The following is an 18,886-nucleotide window of genomic DNA, read 5'->3' on the forward strand; positions in this document are numbered from 1 at the left end:
ATATCAGTCTCTGGGTCATTTATTTTTCATGTTACAAATGCTGACATTGGTATTGAATGCTAACCAGCAAATCTTTTTATCCCGGACAAATACACACCTGAATGACTAATGTAGATGAGAGATTTTGCACTCAAAGACCATGTAAAGAAAGCTGAAAACTGGGCTAAGGGACTGGCTCTCAGTTAAAGCACTTGCCTCACAAATGTAAAGACTGGGGTTCAAATCCCCAGAACCCATGCAAATGCTGGGCAGGTATGGTGATCCTCCTGTAATTCCAGCCTCAGAGGGCAGAGACGGGGGGGGGGGGGATCCCCAGTGCAAGATGGCTAGCAGAACTAGCCATAATGGTGTACTCTAGGTTTGACTGAAAGACGATCACAGATTACATCAACCCTAGAGGCCTCCACACCTACAGATGTATCCCCACACACATGCTAAACATGCATACATGCAAGCACATGGAAAGGGGGGGGGGAGAAAAGAATTTAAAACTATTCTAGAATGTTGCAGAGAACTTAAGGGGGCAGAACAAGCATTAGCATGAGGCCTCCCATAGAAGAAGGCAGCTGTGAAACACACTGAAGTCCTAAAGCCAGACCCAACTTCTCTCCTCCAGACTCCTGCTCAGAAGGGAGGCCTGGGGGAGTCCCAGGATCCTGCAGGCTCCTATCACGACAAAGCAGGACACTGCCATTCTTTCCTTCTTCTCACAGGTACAGGTGCACTTCAGCTTACAATGGGGATGGAACATTAAAAAGCCATCCTAAGTTTAAAAATAGCATAAAAGGGCCTGGGGATGGCTCAGTATGTAAAGGTGCTTGCTGCCAAGCCCAGTGACCTGAGTTAAATCCCCAGACTCATGTGTTAGGAGAGAACCAACTTTTGCAGGTTGTACTCTGAATCCCACATGTCCACTGTGGCGCGCGCGCGCACACACACACACACACACACACACACACACACACACACACACTAAATGAGTGTAAATACTAAATAATAAATCATATTAGTCACTTCCCCTTTACTGTGATCAGGTACCTGACAGAAGCAAGGCGAGGCAGAGTGGACTACAGCTACATCAGGGACTCTTCAGCTCTCAGCAAACCTGATGCAGATAGAGGTAGGGTAAAAGTAAGGTCTGACTATAATCCTCAAGGCCTGTCCACTCAGACACCTACTTCCTCCATCCACGCCCCACCTCCTAAAGGTTTCACAACGGCCCCAAAGAGTGCCATCTGCTGGGAATCAAGTGTTCAAACGTACGAGCCTGTGAGGGATGCTTCACATCCACATCATAACAAGTAGACTCCTTTGGACCCACCTCATATACTAGGGAATAGCAGAGCACACAGCCCAGTACCAGGTCTTGCCACCACAACCACAATGCTGACTGAGAACTGACACTTGCAGCCCAGTCAAGGGAGGAGGCACCCAAGGGAGGGTCAGACTGCAATCTACTAGATCAGACTGCAATTTACTAGTCCTCCCCCCACCAATAACCAAAACAAACAAACAAACAAAAAACTATCAAACCTTACAACTAAAGTACAGCTCCTGACTGGGCATTGCTTTAGCTCCTTTGTGCTGACAAAAGAACTATAAGTGGGGTGCCATGTGTCTTTGTGGGAGGCCTGTTTCATGTCCTTTTCTTCTCCTAGTGTTGCAGAAAACTCAGTCCCTGGAGGATGACAGGCTTCCATTCTGCCCAGACTGGAAACAGTAAAAAGAGCTAATGTGGCCGTCCTGCACACTTGTTTCTAGGCTCACTATATTCCTCACGCTGCCCCACGTGCGCAAAATACCTGATCTCCAAAGGAGGAGCGGAGCAGGGTGGAGGAATATTCTGAGATTCTGTAAACCCTAGCCTGGAAGGGTGCTGGGCTAAAGCTGCCACCAGGCTGTCGTAGGTACCCAGCCTACAAAGCTCCCAAGTCCATCTTGCTCTTGTCTCTCTGTGGGGGAAGTCCTTGCCATGCAGCCAGCAGCTCAGGACCTGCTAGCCTCAGCCTGCAGAGCACTCAGTGTACAGCTCAGTGGCTACTGACTAAGTGGAAGGGATACCTAAGCCACCCAGCCCCACTCCGCACCTAAAGCAGAGGAAGGCAGGGCTGACACCTGACCAAGAGTGCCCACACAGAGGAGGCCAAGTTCAAAAGCAATGCCATGCCCACTAATGACATGGAGGAGAGGTGATCCCTCACAGGGCCAGTCTGCGCCAACTCAGCCCACCTCTGGCCAAGCCTTCAGGAACAGGAACTCAAGTCTGAATCTTCTCTTTGGAAGGCTGTGGATTCTGTGGGTGGCCCAAGTGCAGTGGGGCCAGGATGCCCTGCTCAGCACCCCTCCTGTCCTAGCTTGCTCTCTATTGCTGTAATAAAGACCACGGCCAAGATCAAGTCAGGGAGGAAAGAGTTTATTTCATCTTACAGCTTATGGCCCATCATTGAGAGAATCAGGGAAGGTTAAGGCAGGAAACTGGAGGTAGGAAATAAAGCAGAAATAATTGGAGAAGTGCTGCTTGCTGGCTTGTTCTCCATACCTTGCTTGGTTTGATTTCTTACACAACTGAGGGCCACCTGCCCAGGGGTGACACTACCCACAGAGGGCAGGGCCCTCCCACATCAATCATCTATTAATCGAGAAAATCCCCCACAGGCTTTCTGCAAGTCAAACTGATGGCAGCATTTCCTCAATTAGGGTTCCTCTTCCCAGGTGACCCCAGCTTATGGTCAAGTTGACAAAACACTAATGAGGAAATTGACCCCTTGTCAGCTTGACAAACAAATAAATACTTATTAAATCAGAATCTTTCCTTTTTGTTTATCCCCAAGATCTTACATTAATATCACAATACAAAACTTAGTACAACTTTTAAATTCCCACAGTGTTAACAATTTCAACACTTGGGGCTGGAGAAATGGCTCAAAGATTAAGAACACTAACTGTCCTTCCAGAGGGCCTGAATTTGATTCCCAGCATCCACATGGCAGCTCACAATCATCTGTAACTGCAGTTCCAGGAGACCTGATGCTTTATTCTGGCTCTGTGAATACTGCATGCATATAATTCACAGACATCTAATCACGCAAAATCATACTCATACTATTTTTTTAATTTCAACACTTTAGAAAGTCCAGTCTCTTTAAGATAGTTAATGTCTCTTTGGTCCAAAGTCTCCTGTAAAAATCAAAATCAAGTTAAGCACTTTCTTATTCCAGAAGGGAAGAACCAGGGCATAGCCTCAATCTGAATAAAGCAAAATGAAACACAGCCATGTAAATTAAATCCTATGGCTCAGCATCCTGCATCTGGGATTCACTCACCATCTTCTGAGCTCCTATCTACACATGGGCAGCTCCAGTTCTCCTGCTCTGCTATCCACAGCACACATAACCTGTCTCATAGACCCAAGAAGACTCCACTCCACAGCTGCTGCGGTCCTTGACAATCTTCCCAAGGTCCTAGCATCCCCAGTTCTGGGGTCTCCATGCTGCCTTTGGCAATCCTCCCATGGTCCTGGCATCCCCAGTTCTGGGGTCTCAATGCTGTCCTTGGCAGTCCTCCCATGACCCCCAGTATCTGGGGTCACCATATGCTGTTCCTTCACCACCTCCTGGCCTCTCTTCAGAGACTCTGACCTGCCACACAGTGCCAAGCCTCAGTCTCTCTCCACGATCCCTTTAATCCCAGGGTCTCCACTACACCACCCCCAACAGGAGGGGTGCTCTCAGGAGCATCTCCCAGTTCATAACCTGGAGCAGGGTTGGTTTGGCTACCATTGTGGGGCAAAAAACCAAACCAAACCAAACCAAACCAAACCAAAACAAAACCTCTCATTTTTCCAGCTGGAAACTGGTTACTTAGTATGGGAAGTCTCCAAGAAGGGCTGTTGCACCCTAAGACAGCCACAGGAATGGTGCTCCCCTCCTCAGGGCGCAGTCGGGAGCTATCCACCCCAAATGGTCAGTTCCTTGCCTCACTCCAAACCCATGAGCAGAAAAAGCATTTGTCTACCCGAAATCCTCCCCCTCATTGCCACATCGTTGGCAATCACCAAGTTGTAGAATCAACTGAGGAGTCTGCACAAACACAGGCAATGGGAAATATCCCAACCATGAAAAAGAACAGGGTACGGGCACAGGCTACAGTGTAGGTGAGCCTTGAGGACACTACTCCAAGTGAAATCGAATAGCGCAAAAGGCCATATTTGGTCTAATCATTACTATACAGTGTCCAGAAACAGGTTGGTGGTTACTCAGAGCCAGGGGGAGGTAAAGAGTGATTGCTGTTGAATTGGTTTAGTTTGTTTTTGTGGGGAGGTAAGAATGGTCTAGAATAGATAGTGGCAAAGTTACACAGCACAGCTAAGAATCACTGACTTAGACAAATTACAGAGGTAAATGTATTAGACATCACTCTCTAGAGGAACTGCATCGATAGGATGAGTACATTTTGAAGAGAATGTGTTATATTGGCTTGCTTGCATGGTACAGTCTGGGTAGTTCAACTATGACTGACTCACCCAGAGTGATGGAGAATTTGGCAGCTCTTCAGTCACTAAGGCTGGATGCTGAAGGCCTGGAGAATTCCCGGAGGGCTGCCAGGATTCTGTCTATGTCGGAAGCCTGATGAATCTGGTCCTAGTGTTGGTAAAGGAATGGTGCAGCCATTGGCAGATGAACTTGCCATTGAGAGTGATGCCAGCAGGCAAAGTTTCCCTCATCCCATCCTATGTGGGCTGCTTCTGGAGGATGGTATCCATCGTGGGTCTTCCCACTTCAAACAATCTGATCAAGAAAATCCTCCATGGGAGGGCCCAGAGGTTGTGTTTCAGTTGGTTCCAGACCCAGTTAGGTTGACAACCAAGATTAGCCATCATAGTAAGTTTTATGAGAATTTTATATCAATTTGTAAATTGCTAAGAAAAATAACCCTCAAAGATAAAACGGTACCCCTACCTTTTAGGAATATGGGCATGATTAAAGTAAAGCTCTGCTTTCCTAGCCAAAGCATACCCACGTAGCCTTCTGTTGTCTTCTGGAATCCCCAATATCCATGATTCCATTCATAGCAGTATGGATGCTGTGGCTCTGCTTGTCCTAGACAGAGTGGCTGGCCAACATGGGCAACTTGGATGATCAGAATCCTGCCGATGAGGTGTGGTGTCCATGTGCCACCTCTCCTTCTACAGTGACCCAGCCTGCTCCAGTGGCATCTTTTGGTCCAATGTGCTCACAGTTTTCCTGTATCCCATATCCTGGGGGCACAGCTGTTGGACAGTACACACTGCTTGCAAAGGCTCTGGAATTCAGGCCACCTTTGCTATTGGATCCCCTCATCTATGATTGCGATTCTAGCACAGGGCTCATGAGGGCGTGGCTGTGAGCCCCACTTTACATGCATAGGCTGCCACAGACCAGGGCTCTATCCACACTGCAGATTACACATCACCTGCATTGGCTCCCCGCTGCCTGCCTTCCAGCACCCGCTTTCATGTGCAGTCAAGTCTGATGCCTACTGAGATATTTCAGGGTTAATGAAGCTGCAGCTTACAAAGCCCAAGTTGCTGCTGCTGGATTTACTCTGTAAGGTGAAAAATGAAGCCACTCTTGTACAGTTAGAAGGCTGGGGTCCAGAGAGAACTAGAGAATTCCTGAAAGCCACACAAGGAGTGACAGTGCCAAGACTGGAACATAGTTCCTGGGGTAGGTGACGTACTGTGTTGTGGGAACTCTCTCGGTCAATTAGTCTTGGAGGTACCGGCCCCTTCTGGGCAGGGTCTTGGTGCTATGAGTGTACTGGTAGCAAGCTCTGTTGCATTCTCTGGTGGTGGTTGAGATTGGATCACAGACTCCAGCACCCTGGGCAGAAGACCACAACTGATCTCTATTTTATTTGTCTATTTATTATATTTGGCTCCTTGCCCACCTTTCTGTCCCACCTTTGGCCCATGCTGTTCTCTCAGAGTCCCTCATATTGATGGTCTGACATGCCTCCAAGCCGCAACACACAGAAAATATTCTGGGCAATTTACTCTATCTCTGCCTTACTGCCTCAAGCCAGGCTCTTTCTCTGAACTGGAGGTCACCACTACAGCTGGGCTAGCTGGCCAGTCACCTATCAGGATCCACCTGTCTCCATCCCCAGAGCTGGAGTTACAGGCACATGCAGCCATGCAGGGTTTTGTTTATGGGGGCTGGAAATTTGAGCTCAGGGCCTCACCCTGTAGCATGAGCTCTCTTACCCACTGAGCAATCTTCCCAGCCCCACACTAGACATTCCTGTGGAAGATGAGGTGGCAGCCTCTACTTGGAGACAAGCCATTTATCTATTCTCCTATCCAGAGCACAAGGGGTCCTCAGTGTCCCTTCAGCGGCACCCAACAGGGAGCCCTGGGAACTCACTTCTTACCTCATGCACTGTGTTCACAAAAGCTAACCCTGCCCACAGTCTCAGTATCCCAAAGATCACAGGACAATGCAGCCTGCCATCCTTGCTGCCTGCCCAGGAAACCGCCACCAGGCGTTCCCACAGTAACCAGTGTGCTGTCAAGGGAACCTGAGCCCTCAGCACCAGATGCCCACACCTGTCTCCTTGCTGAGTAAAAGCCAGAGGCTTGAAAGGTAGCCTGCTTCCCTACCATACCCTGTGTAAGTCTCCTACAACAACTCTCCAAAGTACCAAAGCCTAGCCTCGAGCACCAGAGGTTTGCTCTTGGAAGCCAATGTCACAACTCTGGACCTCCAGTGAGATCCATGTGAGCAATACTTCACTCCCCAGCCCATCAAGCTCCAGAAGAGAGTCCCTCGTGTCCCTCAGCTTCTGTGGCCTCAGGTATCCATGAGTCAGGGCTGTATCTTTTATCATCATCATCATCATCATCATCTCATCATCATCATCATCATCATCATCATCATCATCATCATTTGTGCTGTGATACACATGAGAACTGCTTGATGAAGTCTGTCCTCTCCTTCTAACTCTACATGGGTTCTGAGTACCAAATTCAGGGCATCCGGCTTGCACAACAAGCCCTTTACCCACCTGCCTCCATAGCTTCACTTCTCCAGGTTCTGCCTTGACCTCATGAGGCTCCTCCTCTATCACCAAGCTTCCCTCAGCCTCAATACAAGCGCTCTGATGGCATTAAGAAACTAGCAAGAATATTCCGGCCATCCCCCTACACAAGGCCCTCAACCCAATCATGTTGGAAGCTCCCTTTGGGCCACATGGGATCAAAGGATCAGAATTCGGTGGGTTTGAAGTCATTTGTCTGCCGTATGCATCTGGTATCAGGTCCCCCCAAGGCAATCCCAGAGAGGACAAACGACAGTTCAACTTTGGTCCTTGAGCTCAGTCACTGCCATTCAGCTGAATAGCCAATGACTAAGAGAGGGTCATTGGCTCCATGGTACCAAGTGACAGACAGGTCCAGGCCCAGGTCTAGGTTTTAGGCATCAAGGGGACAGAATGGCATGATTGTGCTCACATTGCATGGGCAGCACTAAGACAGGAGAACAACCCCCACTCCTTAGATCCAAGCTCCTAAGAAGCCAGGGCCACATTCCCTGTCCACATTCCAACCAATCCTGGGGTCTCTAGGCTTCATCTCCCAGCAGGCCCCACATCTGATCACAGGCCTAGGGACCAGCATGCCAGGCCTACAAAAGCTGGTTTTCCCAAGTATGGGCCCCTGGCAAACCTGTAAGGAAGTGCTGAACAGTAGGCTAGGCCCCAAGGAATTCTGGGATGAGTCATTCTCTCCCCAGCAAGACAGCCAAGGACCCAGGATTCTGACTAGAATGGTGGTGACATCCAGCTACCATTTCCCTTCATTGGTGACATCCAGCTGCTCTCTCCCCACATACAGCCCAGCCATATCTGCTTGTTCACGCAGCCCTCTGCACACGAAGTTATTCAGCAGAAGCCACCATGAGATTCTGAAGTGTCACCCAACCCTCCGGCTCCCAGGCCTCAAATTTCTCAGAGCAAAGAGGTGGGTCAACTTCCCTCCACACAGACACCACAATAGGCCTGTCTGTTGATGATGGTCAGTCGAAATCCTTCCAAACCATGATGGAACAGCTCTGCATATCCCCTAGGATGGCAATCATCACACAGCTCCTCAGGTTAAACAGCACCCACTGCCAGGCATCTGCCCATGAGAAAGGAAAACGCCCACCTACATGACGTAGCCGTATGATACGCGGTATGCCTCCCCAAATGCCATAGCCCCCATAAGAAGGACTAAAGCTCAGGTATGCACTACAGCATGGAGCGGACATCACACTCTGGTCAGATCTGATTCCACCTGCGTCAAGTCCCCAGTCAAATCCATACACACAGAAAGCTTGGGGGTACGGGAGTGAGTGTTCAACGGGGCGGAGCTTCCTTCTGGGAAGCCACTGGAAATGGCCACATGACAGAGCAAAAGCCACCAAACTATCCAGTGAAAATTGTTATAATGGGAAGTTTGTGTTGTGTGTATTTTACCACAATCAACAAGCTAAAATTTTATTTCTAGGAAAGGCAGTGAAGAGGCATCAGCCCTGGAGCCACATCTAACCCCTAAATGAGAACACGATCCTGGGCCCCCAACCTCCTCTCCATGAGACAGGGGCACTGCCAGCCCCACCCTTCCACATCTACTTTAGCACCTCTCTCCCACTTCTGAAAAGACTGTCCCAAGCATGGAGGACTCTCTGGGCTAATATAGTGCTGGCAGCCATTTGGGACACTCACAGGTGGAGAATATGAATTCAGATAACCCAGAATGCTTCAGGAAAATGAAATACTCAAGATCATCTCTCATGTGCATGTCCAACCTTTTGACATTGTAACACAACACCACTACAAAGGGAACACGTGAAAGCCACACAGTAGGGGCTGGGGAGCTGGTTCGGAAGATAAAGAGCCTGCTGCCCAAGCCTCAGGACCTGAGTTTAGATTCCCAAGCACCCATGGAAAGCTGTGCACAGCAGCACACATCTGCAATGCCAGTGAGCACAGCACACATCTGTCACACCAGTGATGGAGGAAAGAGAAAGACAGCCTGTACTCCAGGCTTAACAAGAGGGCCTTGTCTCAAAACATGCTGGAAAACAACAGAAGAAAGCTCCTAACACTGAACACATACACACATACAGAGGTGCACCTGTACACAACACACACACACACACACACACACACACACACACACACACACACACCACATCACACCACACCACATCACCAATCTAACAATGTTTGGGGAAGATTTATTGTTTTATCTTGGGCAACATGAGCACTGTCCCTGTGACAGGACAAAGAGAGCAGGTTCTCACTCACCAGAGGTGTCAGCACACCGGGTCCCACAGGAAGTCCCCTACAGCAGCCACAGTCTGCACTCTGGATGGCAGAGATGGGGAGAGTGGAGAAGCTTCTAGACCTGTGAAGACAGGAGCCAGGGCACCGTCAGGTGGGACTGTGAGGGGCACAGGGTCCAACTTTCTACAGATTGGGGGTTTTCTGAGCTTTAAAAACCAACAGTTATTTTTTTCTTTAGACAAATGGAAAATTGAGCTGGTTCCCTTCCCCAGTGCAGTTGGTCCCAGATGCCAGATGCAAAGCAAACAGAATTCTGGGAGGTGGACAGGGTGTATGTGGGGTTACATCTGTGAGTGCCCCATCGTCCAACACACATTTGTTGTGTAACTATTTCCTCAGTGAGGCAAAAGGGATCCCGGGTACCCAGGACTAAGGAAATTAAAGCTGAGGAAGTTTAAAGACTAGCGAGGGCCCAGCCAAGGTTGTATGAACAGTAACAGGTGCTTCAGAGAGGAGACTCTTCAATGGAGCTGCCTGAAAGCTGTGCGGGAAGCCCCCCAGGATGCAGTTTTCATGAGTAGTCAGCCATGCTGGGTTTGGGGCTTTCCAGTGATGCAGCTGCCTTTAAGTAATCCACGTTCATGCATGTATAACTCCCACCCATGGCTCCTGTGAGTAACCCTTGTGCATCTTCCTTTCAGTACCCTCACACACACTCCTGTTAGTAAGCTCACTGGTCCACTGAGTTAGACTCTGGTGCAATGATTGCTTTGGTCTGTGCTTTGGTCATCAGTGCTCTATCTGAAGCAAGCAGACATTGCTTATGTCGTCCCAGGAAAGGTCATGTAATCATGCCGAACCGGCCAGAAACCCCAGTGGGACAGGAAAAATCCCACAACCAAAGCCCTCTGTCTTCAGTCAAAGCACATTTTAGCAACTCTGGCCAGTCCCTACCTGCCCCAGCAGCAAGGTCAAGTGAGAGCTTAGGTTTCTACTCTGTGTGACTCTACCAGGGCCCCTAACTCTGCCAAGCAGGAAGGTGGGGAGTGGGACCTTGCCACTGGCATTAAGGCTCCTCTCCTCCCCAGAAAGTATCGGCTTGGCCATCTGAGGCAGCCTGGGCCTCCAGTCACCAGGATGCTGCAGTACAGCTCTTCACCGTGCTATGGTCTAGGATCAGAAGATAAGGAGAGGCAGGGCTGCCACCACTGTCCAGGGACGACAAGGCTACTCCACCAATGATAGCAGTAGAAGCCATATGGAGGGCCAGAACTCCCACACCTTCCAGTAGAGACAGAAGCTTCTCCTGATGGGGATCCATAGAGGCTCTCCCTGAAGGAGGCAAGTCAGGGCTCATGCCTACCTTCCCTACGGAGGCAGCATTAGAAGGCAAGAGCTGCTGAGGGTGGTGATGCACATCTAAAATCTCAGCACCAGAGAGTTGAAGGCAGGAGTATCAGAAATTTAAGGCTAGCCTTGACTATATAGTGTGTTCTAGGCAAGCCTGGGCTACATTGGATCCTGTCTTAAAAGTGAAAAGGGAAGAGAAAGGCAGAAGAGGAGGAAGAAGGAAAGGATAACCTCATGAAATTTCAAATCAAGTTACATCATTATTAAATGTGTGAAAACCTAATGCCAATGGAAAAGTCTAGAAAACAAACTGAGGAGAACAATGCCTTAAATATAAGGTATGGAGCATGAAAACAAGGGCTGGACTTCTCATCAAGAGCCATGGAGTCAGAAGGCAACACAGCACAGGAGTTAGCAAGTGAAGACAGAGGGACTGCCAAATTCTCTGTGTGGAAGAAGAGCAAAACAGAGCACTCACATGGATCTGTCAGCAGACTTGCCAAGATGGCCAAAGTTGGGCCAGCAAGATGGTTCAGCCAGGTATAGGCCCGATGACCTGAGTTATTATCTGGAACCCATATGTGTTAATGATCTTTGATTGTTAACTTGACACAGCCTAGAGTCACCTGAGAAGGGAATCTCAGCCGAAGGACTGCCCAGGTCAGACTGACATGTGCACATGTCTGTGGGAAACTGTCTTGATTGCTAATTGATGTACTAGGGCCCAGTCCACTAAGCATGAGCCTGGGAGTTAGCCAGAATGTTGTGTTCCTCCATGGTTTCCATTTCATGTCCCTACCCTGATTCCCTCATATCATCTAGGGACTGTGACCTGAATGTATAAGCCAATAAATACACTTTCCTCTCCAAGTTCTTTCTGGTCAAAGTGTTTCATCACAGCAACAGAAAGGAAACTAGAGCACCACATCCAGCTGCCACCAACTCCACGAGGTTGTCCCCTGACCTCCATGTGTGCTCTATGACAAATGCACCACACTCACATACACACATCATCCACATACATACATGTGTGTACAATAGAAATAAATGAAATCTTTTTAAAAGATGGCTGAAGTAACCTCTTCAAAGAACGAAATGACTAAAGAAGCAGAACTATGAAGCAGGAAGGGAAAACACATATGATGAGCAAGAATTTGCCATCTTCCCCCTTCTCAAATTTTCTAAATTTGTTTCACAATTGCGTTAAAAAAAAAACTGCAGCACATCTGATATGACTCTAAATTCATGTAAAGGAAATACTTGGCAATTATAAGTGGGAAGGGCAAAGGGTCATAAAAGGAGATAAAGTGTACTACTCAAACTAGTCCCATAGTAAGTGGTGATAAGGCTATTGTGTATAGTGCCTAGAGTAAACACGTGCTTATGCAACAGACCACTCAGAAACACTTCTTGACGCAGATAAGCAAAAATGAGACTCTATAAAGATTCACATAACCCACGAGAAGAAAACAGGAAACCCCAAAGAAGTAACACAAGCCCTGACATGCAGTAATTCCATTTAAATGTAAATGGTCAAAATTATGCTAATTAAAAAACAGGGTGGTTTGTTAAAAGACATAATTATATAATGTCTACAAAACTTCATTTCCAATACAATGCCATAGGCAGGTAGAAAATAGAATGATGGCAGACACCTTTTGCAACATAAATCCAAGACTATCAAGATTGCTATGACTATAGTAGATAGGGCATACTTTATGGGAAAAAACAACAGAAAATAATATTATATAATAATTAAAATGGTAACTGACAAAGAAGCAGCAATTCTGATATATACTCGCAAACAAGAGCAGCAAAGAGCATGAAAAAAAAAATGATAGGCTAATAGGAAAGGGGCAATTCCATACTTCATCCTACCCAGAACAGCATGATACATCCTTTTTAATTGCTTATGGGAATCCATACTTCTCAATGTATACATTACAAATGAATAAGATCTCAAATTCTACATTCTTACATCAAGTAACTTAAAAGTAGTCAGCAAATTTTACAAACATATAGGCAACTCTGGGGGAACTGGAGGCCATCGTATGGAGGAAATTAGCCAGGTATAGAAAGACAAATTACACATAGTCCTATTTATGGAAGTTAAGACGTTGATTACATAGAATGGGGGTCTCAAGAGTCAAGGACATGGAAGAGAAGGAGAGGTAATAAGACGATGGATAACAGAACACAGCACAGGAGAGAAGCAATCCTAGAGGTATAAAGCAAAATAGAACAATTACATTCTGCAATTAATTATATATTTATTTCAGAATAACTGGAGAAGGTGTGAAAGGTTCCCAGTATATGGAAACAATAACATGAAAAGGTGGAAGTGTTAATCATCCTGATTTGAGCAGTATAAACTGTGTACACATCAGTTCTACTGTTATACTCCACACACAGAAAAATGTTGAGGCAGCAACACAGACCACACAGACAATACACCCCAGGGACAATACAGGAATCACCACAGACCACAGACAAACCACCCCCAGGGATGGTTCAGGAGGCATTAACACAGAACACACAGGCAGAGGCTATGGCAGAACACTACAGTCAACCTCACACCTATATATTTCATAGAAAGAATGTAATAAGCCAATTCATCGAGAAATGAAATTACAGTGTGCCCAATGTGAATGGATAATTTAAATAATTCCCTATGCCTGTTAGGAAATTTAATTCCTAGTTTTAAAACTCACAGTTTTGTAAGAACAACCAAAAAGGAGACCTCCAGATACACTGATCTCACTGTGGAATTACATGAAATATTTAAAGGAGAATGGGATTTAATTGAGAATGGGTAAGGGGTAATGAATAAGACCAAAATACATTAAATATTGTATAAATTTGTCAAAAATGTTTAAAATATTTGTAAAAGAAGAATTAATAATTAAAACTATATACAATGTCTCCTAGAAAACAGAAAAGGAGAGAATATGTCCCAATTTCACTGTCTGGAACTCTTCAGTAAGAACACTGGTATCAACAACAGAAAAATAAATAAAGTTTTATGAAAAACCTTGGTTACCAAAACCAGTTGCAACAAAAAAAAGAAGAAAAAAAAAAACAAGATATGAACATGAATTCCCTGATGGGAAATCCTTGAGAATATTCACAAATGAAGCTGGAGCTCCAGCTCAGTTGGTAGAGCTCTTACCTAGTATACACAAACCCTCAGTTCCACTCCCAACAGTGTATAAACAGAGCATGGTGGGTGCTGTGCAGTCCTAAGCAGAGCACTTTGGTAGTGGAGGCAGGAGGATCAGAAGTTCAAAGGTCACCTTTGACTACATAATGAGTTCAAAATCAGCCTGGGATACCTAAGGTCATGTCTCTGTGTGTCTGTCTGTGTATTTGTCTGTCTGTCTCTCTCTCTCTTTCTTTCCACACACACAATACAATATTTATATATAAATATATATTAGTAACTATAATTCTGTCATATACAAAAATAAATATACACTATGACCAGATAGAATTCAGTCCAGCATGCAAGGCTGGTTCAATATTTTGTTTTAAAAGTTAATTTTTAAAAGGCGTCATCCTGAAAAAAAAATCACAAAATTCAGCATCTATCTGTGGCAAAAACTCTCCTGAAAATAAGATGGGGACTTTCTCAACTTAATAAACACTATCTACCAGGAAACCCATCATCTACCAGTCATTAAAAAGTCAAGGAATTAAGTGCTGTCCCGGAAATGCTTGTGCCCTGGGGACAAGGTGAAAGCATCAGCTGTCACTGCTGCTGCTGAGCACAGCACCAGAAGCCACAAGGTAGAAAAATTAAAACCAATCTAGAAGCAAATTGTCCATGCTTCTCAATTATAGAAAACCACAGGGAATCTAGAAAATCAAAAATCCTCCAGAAATTACACATGAGTCATGGAAAGCCTGAGCTATAAGATGAGCACTCAGGGCCAGAAAGATGACTCAACAGGGAAAGAAGCTTGCTGCCAAGTCTCAGGATTGGAGTTAAACTCTGGGGTCCTGAATGGTGGATGGAAAGAACTGATGCCCCCAGGTTGACCTCTGACCTCCACATGCACAACTATGCCACCCCACATGAACACAAAATAAAATCAATAAATGTAAAAAGTAAAACTCTTAGTATAAATAAAACATGTCTAGGAGGTATGCTCTGACTCTACACAATGATGAAAAATCACGTATTTATTTCAAGATTTACTTACTTTTATTTTATGTGTATGGGTGTTCTGCCTCTATGTATGTATGTGTGCAATGCTCTCAGAAGTCATAAGAGGACATGAGATCCCCTGGAACTGGAGCCAGGACAGTTGTGATCCACCATGTGGGTGCTAGGAATAGAACCTGGGTCCTCTGCAAGAGCAGCCAGTGTTCTTAATTGCTGAGCTATCTCTCCAGCTTACCTAATACAATGGGAGCCCTGGACTGGACTGTCAGCTTACACAAGTACACACACACACACACACACACACACACACACACACACACACACACACTACTGCAAAAGAAGAAAGAAGAATCTAACTACCCAGTTTCAAGCTTTATTGTGTAGCCAGAGTAATAAAGTCTAGTTGGTTCTGGTGGAGAGATAGCGACATAGTTGTAGACCTAAGTGGAGAGCCCAGGATGGGGAACAAAGACACACACACACACACACACACACACACACACACACACACACACACACACCGCTGGTTCCCAGCAAGGACACAGACAGTTTAGTGAGGCAGAGTCATTTACAGCAAACAATTCTAGAAGGGCTGCACATACACAGGAAAAATAAGAGCGTCAAACAAGCATGCCTTGCACAGAATTTCATGAAAAGCTATGATGGCCTTCCATGAGGAACATGAAATCTGAAGTTTTCAGAGAATCTAGGACAAAATCTTCAGGGTGCAGTTGAGGCAGCACCTGCTTAGATCCTGCAAACAGTGTAGTCCAGGAATGCAGCAGCCAAGGCAGGACCACAGGGAGATCAAAAGCCCTCCTCCTGACACAAACCACAGAGTGAACATTTGCAAACCACACACTTGAGTGCACAGAGCACTCCACACTCAGCAGTGTGACATGACAATCCAGGTCAGATGTGGACAGCACACGTGGGGCAGTGTTTTACAAAGGAAGAAGCATAGACAGCCCGAAATCCCATGAAGCTGTTTGTCCCCAGCCATTGATGGTGCAAATGCCACCCTGAGAAGAATGGGGAAGAAGCCAGAATCAGCACCAGAGACACCTGAACGGCGTCACATAGTGCCACACAGTAAGTTATGGGCCCAAGTCCGTCAGCAGATAAAGAAAATGTGACAGATACACAATAGAGCATTATCCAGCCATAATGAAGGATGAAATATCGCTTGTAGAAAAAAGCAGATTGGTTGGATATTATATGAAGTGAAATAAGCCAAACTCGGAAAGACACTGGCTCATTCTCTCTCCCAAGGGAATCCTAGAAAGATTATCTGGGAAAACGAAGGAGAATAATGGAAGGCAGAAGAGGAGAAGGGTGCGGGGGTGGGGGGGTATGGTCAAAGTGAATGACAGTTAAATGAGGCATCTTTATGAAGCCATCACCACTTCACTGATGAAGTGTCCTTACAGCCAAAACACTAATTAAAATAAGCTATGACTCTACCCGTGCCAGGACAGTCAACATACAAAATATTAACGCTGCCTGCTGTCAAGAAAGTGGAAGAACTGGATGGCACTGGATCATGCAGGCATGGCTGCTGGGGAAATTAAATGGCAGAGCTGCTCTAGAAACCATTTTTAATTTAAATTTGATTTGGAGTTTGGGTGGGATTTTGTTTGTTTGTATGCTCCCTTTTAAACATTTTTATTTATTTTTATTTTATGTGTATGGGTATTTTGTCTGAATGTATAAGAGGGTATCAGAAGCCCTGGAACTGGAGTTACAGATGGTTGTTAGCTGCCCTGTGGGTGCTGGGAACTGAACCCAGGTCCTCGGTATGAGCAGCCAGTGACCTTAAACACTGAGCCATCTCCACAGCTCCCCTTGCTTGCTTTTGGGGGGTAAGGTCTCATGTATCACAGGCTGGCCTCAAATTCACTATGTGGAAAAGGATGACGTAGAACTCTTGATGTGCCTTCCCCCCCAAGTGCTGTGATCACAGATGTGCACCTGAAACTGAGCTTTGTTGCCTCTCACACCCCATCACCCCATTCAAACAAAACACAGGAGAATCTTCACAGCAGTGCAGGAGGAAACCTATGTCTGTGGGTGTCTATATGGAAAGGAAGAAGGGGGCTGGAACACCGCTCCACAGCAGAGTGCCTGGTCAACAAGCACTCAATGCCCAACACTAAAAAGAGCTGCTAGAAAAATCTTACCACAGTGGCAGCGTAAGTTTCTGTCTGACAGGAGTAGAAAAAGAAAGGCAGACTAAGATGAAGAGCACAGAAGGAATGGAAACAACACAGTCAGAGCAAAACCCATCCAGTCTAGACTGGAAAAGCCACGGGAGTCAAGGAAGGCCAAGTCACTTATCTGAAGAGTGTGACAGCTGGAACTCTTTCTCTACTGAAGGAAAGTACAGGAGCTGGGGTGTCCAATGGTGGAAGAGAGGAAAGGCTGGGGTGTCCAGCAATTGAAGTGGGGAAGGACAATATGTGAACTGGCCACACTAGGAAAGAGGGGGTAGGGGTCTGAGCAACTTCCAATGGGCACACCTCTGGATGGGAAATAAAGTCACAGATTCCATTCCCAGGACCCGTCCTGGGCAGGTCATAACCACAACCACCTGGAATCACAGCTCCAGGAGACCCAACGCCTCTGGCCTCCTGGCCCTGAACTCATCTGCATACACATACTTAATTTAGTATTTTTATAAAGAAACAATCTGGGCAGATCTGAGAAGAAACTGAATTAATCATTTGAAAACTCCCACAAAGAAAACCTCAGGCCAAGGTGGCCTCTCCACAAATACCAAGCACTAAAGAAACTCGGACTGATTCCTCAGTCTACCCTGAGAATGGAAATGAACATTTTCCAACTCAACTCCAGAGGCCAGTACCATCCCGGTCCCAAACCCAACACTACACCCCAATGTCTCTTGAGAATGCACCTGCAGAAGCTGAGGAAATCCCAGCTATTTATGAGCAGGTACAGGGGACAGTGAACCCTGGTGAGCAGGATTAATCCCCAGAGGGAAATGTCTAGGACTCAGTGTCACACACCACACTAACAGAATAAGTGGCAAAGGAGTATTCATCATCTCATGGGCAGTGGAAAAAGCATTTGACAGGCTCCAACATCCTATGAACTTCCTTGGCCCAGTAAAGCGTTTTTTACAAAACCAAACCAACAGAGTGAGAGAAGACACCACACCCAGAATCAGAACAACCAATATCCACTCTTGACACTGCTATCCAGCCCTGTCAGCAGGGAAATGTGGCAACGAAATGGAATAAAATACTGAGGAAGGCAGAGGCTGGTGGACCCCCAGCTACTGGCAGTCCCAGCTGCTGGGGGATGAGCCCCCACTTTCAGTGTTTTGGCCTTTGCTGGCTTGCTCGTGCTCCTGCTGACAGCTCCATGCCTGGGTCCACACAGACACCCTATTTCAATTCAGTGGGTCATAAAAACAAAACCAAGACATAAAGGTCAGAGGGAGACTTTCCTTGGGGAGCAGGGACTGAGTGGCATGGGGATGAGTGGGGTGGGGATATGAGACGGTGAGGAGGTGTAACCGAATGTATTATGTAAGTGTGAAATTGGTAAAGAACAAATGAAAATTTGATTTTTTTGTTTTTTGTTTTTTTGAGACAGGGTTTCTCTGTGGCTTTGGAGCCTATCCTGGAACTAGCTCCTGTAGACCAGGCTGGTCTCGAACTCACAGAGATCTGCCTGCCTCTGCCTCCCAAGTGCTGGGATTAAAGGCGTGCACCACCACCGCCCGGCTTTTTTTTTTTTTTTTTAAAGGTAGACATTTAAGATCCCATTTTCCTTGGCCTGGACTTAAATGCAAAACTGCAAACACTAAAGAATCATTTGAACATAGTATTTTGTAAGCTTTCAAGTAAATATATACATACATATACACATACATGTGGATACATACATGTGTATATGTATGTATTTAATTTTTAAACCTTCTAGACTTATTTTGTGTTTGAGTGTTTTGTTTGCTTACACGTTTATGTACCACATGCATAGCTGGAACCCACAGGGGCCAGAACAGGACGTTGGACCTCTTGAGAATGGAATTACAGATTG

The 18,886-nt window shown here is 46.2% G+C and overlaps 1 protein-coding gene across 2 annotated transcripts in view; it reads right to left on the reverse strand.

The window, feature by feature from the left end:
• Shank2 (SH3 and multiple ankyrin repeat domains 2) overlaps positions 1-18,886 on the reverse strand; it is a 443,211-nt gene that overhangs the window by 410,703 nt on the left and 13,622 nt on the right. For both annotated transcript variants that reach the window (XM_035442085.1, XM_035442084.1), the window contains exon 2: positions 9,328-9,427. The gene's annotated coding sequence lies outside the window, so the exon portion shown is untranslated. The remainder of the gene's footprint in view (positions 1-9,327; positions 9,428-18,886) is intronic.

The sequence above is a fragment of the Cricetulus griseus genome, chromosome 3, assembly GCF_003668045.3.
Source record: "Cricetulus griseus strain 17A/GY chromosome 3, alternate assembly CriGri-PICRH-1.0, whole genome shotgun sequence".
NCBI lineage: Eukaryota > Metazoa > Chordata > Mammalia > Rodentia > Cricetidae > Cricetulus > Cricetulus griseus.